This window comes from Pelophylax lessonae (assembly GCF_965119305.1).
Source record: "Pelophylax lessonae genome assembly, chromosome: 3".
Lineage (NCBI taxonomy): Eukaryota > Metazoa > Chordata > Amphibia > Anura > Ranidae > Pelophylax > Pelophylax lessonae.
Window position 1 is genome coordinate 483,040,374 of NC_138770.1, and position 8,358 is coordinate 483,048,731.

Below are 8,358 nucleotides of genomic sequence, written 5' to 3' on the forward strand. Positions count from 1 at the left end.
TTATGTTGGTACCGAAGCCCAACGGGACTATGTGTTTTTGTAATGATTTCAGGAAACTCAATGAGGTATCAAAGTTCGACGCATATCCGATGCCCCGAGTGGATGAACTGATAGAAAGCTTGGGACCAGCCCTATACATCACTACCTTAGACCTCCCCAAAGGCTACTGGCAAATACCTTTAACTAAGGAAGCCTGAGAAAAGACTGCCTTTTCTACCCCTGATGGCCATTTCCAGTATAAAAGAATGCCATTCGGCTTGCATTCTGCTCCAGCTACCTTCCAGAGAGCTATGGATAGAACCTTACGCCCACATCAGAAATACACTTCATTGTCATCTTTTCTACTGACTGGGAATCCCATCTTCCGCGAGTGCAGGCAGTTTAAAGGCCTGTACACATGATAAGAAAATCTGAAGGGAATATTTGTCCGACGACCGATCTGCCGATTTTCGGATTGTTAGTATGGTGCTTTCGACAGCCAACTCCGACTTTCGGCTGACAAAATCCTGATGTGCAGGCTATAAAATTTTTGTCGTCCGATTTTTGTCTCATTAGTACAGCTTTCCTCTGATAAAAATCTTAAGAGCAGGACTAGGCATGCTCAGAGACGAAAGAACACATACAAAGCAATCCAATACATGACATCACTTCTGAAGTAGAATTCTGTCGTACGGGAAAATTTGTATGAAAATAACCTCTTCATTTTCCACATCAGACTAGCATGCCACAAAAAATGGACAACAGATTGTTCGATAATCTTATCATGTGCACGGGCCTTTAGACTCTCTAAAGAAAGAAGGATTTACTGTGAACCTGGAAAAGTGTGTCATTGCTATGGAGGAAACCAAGTACTTGGGGTACATTGTAGGTAGAGGGCTAGTGAAGCCACAGATGAACAAAGTAGAGGCTATCCAGGCCTGGCCCCGCCCAGTCACGAAGAAACCGGTGCAAGCCTTTTTGGGTATCGTGGGGTACTACCGCAGGTTTGTCCCCAATTTTGCCACTATGGCTGTACCTCTCACAGACCTGACAAAAGGTAAAAAGTCAGTCATGGTAAAATGGAATGACAAGGCTGAAAAGGCTTTCCAGTAGCTTAAAACAGCCTTGTGTCAGTATCCAGTGCTGGTCGCTCCGGACTTCTCAAGAGAATTTGTTGTTCAAACAGATGCCTCCAGTGAAGGCTTGGGAGCCGTTCTGTCCCAAGAGGTCAATGGGGAGGAACACCCCATAGTTTTTCTGAGTAGAAAATTAACAGCCGCCGAGAGAAATTATGCTGTAGTGGAGCGGGAGTGCCTGGCCATTAAGTGGGCTCTAGACTCACTACGCTATTTTCTCCTCGGTAGGAAGTTTCGCCTGGTGTCAGACCATGCCCCATTGACCTGGACGAGAAAGAATAAACGCACGAATGTTAGAGTTACCAGGTGGTTTTTGGCGTTGCAAGAGTTCAAATTTGTAGTTGAACACAGGCCAGGAAAGCAACACCAGAACGCGGATGCTCTCTCTAGGGTACACTGTAGGGTGTCCCACGTTGCCTCTGACACCTCAGCGTCGAGGCAGAGGGGGGGGATATGTACAGGACACCGGGAATGTGTCCTGGTTGGAAGGTACATTTCCCTGATGTTTGAGTTGTGGTCCCTTTAATGGGGTCAGTTGCAGAGCTTTTGTGGTACTCAGGGGTTAACTCCCAGGTGAGGGAGGCTTGAAGGGCAGCAGAGGGAAATCAGCACCTGTGTCAAGGAAGTGAATGGGAGAGAGACAGAGACTCACAAGCTGTGTAGTGAGTGGAAGCTCTCAGACAAGCTGAGACATGGGCTGCTAACTTTCCCCCTGTGGGGCCTGCCTGGCACCCTGACTTTGGAGGAGCCTGACCCCTGTATGGGACCAAAGACTAGCGGTGAGCCTGCTGCTTTATTACCAATACCAGTATTTGGACTGTTTATTTACTTTGGCTGAAGTAAGCTGTCTTTTGTTTTGATGGGATTCAAATAAATGAACTGTTTTGCTTTCACCAAACTGGCTGGCAGGCATTCCAGAGCTACCCCAGGTTACATATGATTAGGTTTATTATCTAGTAAGAATTTCAGATCAGGATTCATGGGAATCTCCTGTCCTTGAAATGCATCCACAATCACAATTTCCCTTTCCCATACATCATTTCCCACTGGATAAAGTGTAGTATCTCCAATGACCACTTTAGGAACTTGAATAATGATCACTGGAGAGGGTAACACTATTTTCTTATTTTGAATTAATTCCTTATATTAAACATTCGCTTCCTTTTCAGTAGTGCTCACTAACCATTTGTTTCCTACCAAGGTAGCTTGGACACTTAAATTATCATAAGTTTTACTGATGGTCACTCTACATTTTTCTGATCCATATTTTAAATAGTCCCATCCACATAATGCCTGTGACGCATCATACACAAAAGGTTTTCCTTCACATTGGAAATTATTGTCTTTAAACTTTACACATTCACTTAATATTGGTATGGAAAATACACCAGGATCCGATAACTAATATGTAATTATCTCCGGAGTTTGTATTTTAAAGTAAAGATCGTCCTGATAAGTTCCTACATTATAAATGTACTTCATCTAAAAGACGTTCCTATTATCCATATATATGGTATGGACAATAAGAAACAAATTTCTATTCTATCTGGATCAACGTATAATGGTAGAGCGCTTCCCATTTCAAAGTATAAGTTCACATGAAATTCTTCCATCGCCTCTTCACCTAGTTCCAACAACATTGTCTTAATAATATCGCGAGAAACAAAATATAATGGGACGCGACCATGGAATAAGTCATTCATTCCATTTTGAACTTCATCCAAAAACATTAAGGTATGGAACAGTATAGGATCTTTCAAAAATAAAAGTTCATATTTAAATCGTTCATGACTTTTATGTAGTTCGGTAGAATGTGATATCAACTCAGAATGGAAGTTCGTAGCGACTTTGCTAGTGTTACCTATGTCACAAACTGTTCCTTATTAGTCTTTTGAATTTTGATCTCCTGCTAAAGAAACTCAAATTTTCCTTGAAATCTTCAGCTTGCAAAGTCTTGATAGAGACAGAAATTAACTGCTGGGATGGTATTGGCAACTACCATTCAAAGCGCAGTAAAACAATGTTGGCAATCAGGAATTCGAGAAATCTCTTTGAACGTTGGTTAAATAATGAATGGTCTAGAGTGTCATACACCTAGACTGAGTTATGCTTACATATGCAATGTACCATTCTCGCATCTCCTTCAACTGAAAATAGGAGGTATTGTGATTCCTCTCAATGGATATCCTCGGATCACATTCACAAAGATCTTCTGAAACAAAATTTTTTCTGTCAACAAGAATCCGGGGCATCTCGCAGCATGATTCCTGCAGAAGGACCCGATTCAATGAGGGGTTCCGTCCTGAGCTGGGCTCCAAGGAGTAAGATGACCCATCTGATCGCTGCGTTTTTGGTAAACATCATCGTCTGTGCCAATCAACGACCTGGCATGGAAGGTTGATCTCCTCCTATTAGATTAAACATACAGTATGAATATATGCAACTATAAAGAAGCTTTGCATGTAAAGATCTGTTCAGTGAGAGAAAATATCACAATGTCAAATCATTATGTACATTAGGTTTCTTCTTCAGCCTCACCTTTCAGCATTCTCAGTTGGGACCTAGGAGGACAAGCACGTAATTGATTGACATGAACCTATTTTTCTACAAAACCATCATTCTTGACAGTTTTTATCTTGTAAGCCACAGGTGAGATCTTATCAATGATGGTGTATGGACCTTTCCATGAAGGAAGAAACTTCTTTTCCTTTACTCGATCCCGAGCAAAATTGTACAGATACACCTTATCACCTGTCTCGTACTCCTTCTTGGTGGTTTTGAGATCATAATAAGTCTTGTTACTTATGGCTGCTTTCTCAAGGTTCTTCTGCGCAAAAGCATGCTGGAGATGTTGACGTAGGTGCTCCACATACTGATGTGTCGTGGCTGCATTGATCAGGTTATGATCTGATGTGCGATACAACAGATGTTGTGGAAGAACCATTTTCCTACCTGTCATCAGTTCAAAGGGCAACATCTTGGTGGCAGCGCTTGGCGTGGCTCTAATAGCCATGAGCACTACAGGTAATTTTATGTCACAGTCTTTACCTGATTCTTTGATGAATTTCTTAAGGATGTTGACAATTGGCTGGTTATTGCGCTCCACTGCTCCACTAGATGCTGGACGATATGCAATATGCAACTTTCATTTAACCCCCAAGATTTTCCACAGCTTAGACATTACCTCACTTGTAAAGTGCCGGCCCTGATCCAACTCGATCCTTAATGGCAGACCAAATCTGGAAAAGACATAGTTAACAAGCAAAGTGGCACATGTTTTAGCAGTGTTGTTATGAGCTGGTAAACATTCTACCCATTTGGTGAAGAGACAAGTGACAGTCAACATATAACGGTTTCCTCTGGATGACTTTCTGACAGGACCTATAAAGTCAATCTGGATATCAGACCATGGCAATGAGAAACCCTTTCTCGGAAGTGGGGCACGATGCGTAGGGCCTTGAGGTTGGAATTGAGCACAGACCAGACCACCCTGACAGTATGTTTGGACATCTTTCAACATATGAGGCCAGTAAGCATAATTACGTAGTAACTCATGAGTAATCTTTTCACCACGGTGACCTGCTGTGGGTGTGTCACGTACCCGGTAGGTGAGCCTGACGTGTAGAGGAGGGCCTCTCGTACAACTCCGGCTCGTGGGCCTCTGATAGTGAGACAGCGGCCACAGAAGCACGGTGACGTAGGAGTGCCTGTAATCAGTCCAGTAGTAGCGTGGGCGCAGTGAGCGGGCTGGTATGAGACTGCTGGAAGCGAGCTTGCTGGGCTGGAGTTGTAGCAGGCCGGATGAGCAGGGTGCAGGGTCAAACAAGCCGGGTAGGTAATGGTCGGGCAGGAAGGACATAGACGATAGGCAGCAGAGTAATCGGGTCACAAGCCGGGTCGGTACCAGGAGAGCAGCAATGCAGGATCAACAGGCAGAAGCGAAATCCAGAAGACATGCCAGGGTCAGGGTAGGAAGCAGACAAGCACAGGTTAGAGACAACAAGCCGGATCAAGATCAGAGGTCACAGGAAGTCAGGAACCGTACACAGGAAGCTGCAGACCAAACAGCAATGAATCCATGCAGAGAGTCAGTTTAAATAGCCAGCTTGGGGCCATCTAATGGCGGAAAGTTCTAACTACCTTATGGACTTCTCTGACATTGCCCTCTCCCAATGGGCAACCTCCGGATGCCCAACTGGCTCTTCTTCTGGGGATGGCTGCGAAAGAAGGCACGAATCAAATCTGTGGCATGCACATTATGTGCAGGTTCCCAGGAATTTTCCTCTGGACCATACCCCTTCCATTTGATCAGATACTGTATCTAACCCCTCCTCTTCCTACAGTCTAGGATAGCCTCGATTTCAAATTCCTCATCCCCGTTAACAATTACAGGTGCAGGGGGTCCTGATCTGCGATCAGGAAAGGGATCTGGCACTGCAGGTTTTAACAACGATACATGGAACACTGGGTGTATTCTAAAGGACTCTGGTAAGGTTAGCTCATAGGAAACATCATTAATTTTTCTCCTTTCCGGAAATGGTCCTACGAACTTCGGTGCCAACTTCTTCGAGGGATATGCCAACTTCAGGTTTGTTGTAGTGAGCCATACTTGGTCTCCTGGCCGTAGGAGTAGCTCTCCCCTTCTTTTCTTATCAAACACCCTCTTGTTGTCTTCTTGTGCCTTTGCGATGGTTTCCTGTAACAACAAGTTATTAAGGGAGAAAAAATCCAGCGTACTCTGGACGGCTGGAACAGAGGATTCTGGAACAAGATCAGGTAAGACGGTAGGGTGAAATCCATAGTTAGCGAAAAATGGGGACTGCTTGGTGGCGGAATGACTGGCATTGTTATAGGCAAACTCTGCTAGCGGCAAGAGCGATACCCAGTCGTCTTGGACAAAGGAGGTAAAGCATCTGATGTACTGCTCCAGAGTTTGGTTAGTCCGCTCTGTTTGTCCATTGGTCTGTGGGTGATAAGCTGAAGATGGGGAAAGTTCAATTTTTAAAGTTCCGCACAAAGCTTTCCAGAATCTGGATGTAAACTGGACACCCCGGTCTGATACAATGTTTGCAGGGACTCCATGGAGCCTGACAATTTCTTTGATAAAAACCCGAGCAGTCTCAGCAGCAGATGGAGTACTCTTCAGGGGTAAGAAATGAGCCATCTTTGATAGGCGAACCACTACCACAAAGATAGCAGTACAGCCTTCAGACGGTGGAAGTTCGACTATAAAATCCATGGAAATCATCTTCCAGGGCCTGTCAGGTACGGGCAAGGGTCTGAGTAACCCCCAGGCCTTATTACGAGTAGTCTTACTCCGGATGCAAGTTGTACATGCATTTACATACGCCTTGCAATCTTTCTCTAATCCCGGCCACCAGAATGTGCGTTGCACCAACTCAGAAGTCTTGTAAATCCCGAAATGGCCTGCCAAAGGATGATCATGACAAATTCCTAGGACAACTACCCGAATTCTTTCTGGTACAAAAATCTGTTCCCCTTTCCATAACAGTCCATTCCTTGGCTGTAACGTGACCCCTGGAGGGCTGTGCGTTCCTGCAGAAGCCTGCTGTAGTTGTGACAGAAGGTCAGATTGCAACAAAAGAAAGTTCCGGGCTGGTAAAATAGTGTCTGGAACTGGTAAGTCTCTAGGGTCCTCAAACATGCGGGACAAGGCGTCGGGCTTGGTGTTCTTTGACCCTGGTCTATAAGTAATGTGGAATATAAATCTTGAAAAAAAAAAGTGCCCAGCGGGCTTGGCGTGGCTTGAGGCGTTTTGCTGATCGAAGATACTCTAAGTTCTTATGGTCTGTGTAGATCAGTATCGGGTGGGTGGCTCCTTCCAGCAAATACCTCCATTCCTCCAAAGCGACTTTAATCACAAGGAGCGCTCGATCTCCCACATCATAATTTCTTTCTGCTGGGGTGAGTTTCCTTGAAAAGAATGCAAATGGATGGACCACATCCTTGAGGCCTTGACGCTGTGATAGAACTGCTCCCACAGCGCTTTCTGATGCATCCACCTCCACGATAAAGGGTAAGGATGAATCTGGATGACTTAGGACAGGAGCAGTGGTAAAACGTTTCTTTAATGTCTCAAAGGCGGCCTGTGCCTCAGTAGTCCAACAAAAACGAATACCCTGCTTGGTGAGACATGTGATAGGAGAGATGATGGCTGAAAAGTTCCTGATGAATTTGCGGTAGAAATTGGCGAATCCTACAAATCGTTGGATCCCTTTCTTGTCCGTGGGAGCTGGCCAGTCAAGGATCGCTGAAACTTTCTGTGGGTCCATCTTGATTCCGTCAGTGGAAAGAATTAAGCCCAAAAACTGGATGCTTCGTTGCTCAAAGTCGCATTTTTCGGCTTTGGCATAGAGTCCATGCTGGCGCAGCCGACATAGCACATCTTTAACATGTCTACGGTGCACCTTTAGGGAAACAGAAAATATCAGGATGTCATCCAGGTAGACAACGACAAAGATATCAAGGAAGTCTCTAAAAATGTCATTGATGAAGTGCTGGAAAGTAGCTGGAGCGTTGCATAAACCGAAGGGCATAACTAAGTATTCAAAGTGCCCGAATCGAGTTCGGAATGCAGTCTTCCATTCATCCCCTTTCCGGATACGGACCAAGTTGTAGGCCCCTTTCAAGTCCAATTTTGTAAAGACCATGGCAGATTTTAGCCTTTGAAACAGTTCAGGAACCAAGGGAAGAGGATAGCGATTTTTCACTGTAATCTTGTTTAAGTCGCGGTAATCTATACATGGTCTCAAGGAATGATCTTTTTTCTCTGCAAAGAATATACCTGCACCGGCCGGTGAGGTAGAAGGCCGGATAAACCCCTTCTGCAGGTTTTCATCAATGTAGTCCTTCAAGGCCCCTAGTTCCCGTTCGGACAAGGGGAAGATGCGTCCAAAAGGGATTTCGGCTCCAGGAAGCAGCTCGATGGGGCAATCATAGGGTCTGTGTGGAGGAAGAGCATCTGCTCCCCGTTTGCTGAAAACATCTAAGTATTCATGGTAGGGCTTTGGAACCACTTGGCACAATTCTGCATCTGAGTCAACGCAAAACAAGGTAGTTGATGATGGAATTGACGCTGTTATGCAATGTTCTTGGCAATATGGTGACAAAAACTGGACATTTCCAGAGTTCCAATCAATCTGAGGGTTGTGCGCCTGTAGCCAGGGTAGGCCCAAGATGACAGGAAACAACGGTGAAGAAATTGCGTCAAGACGCAGTAGTT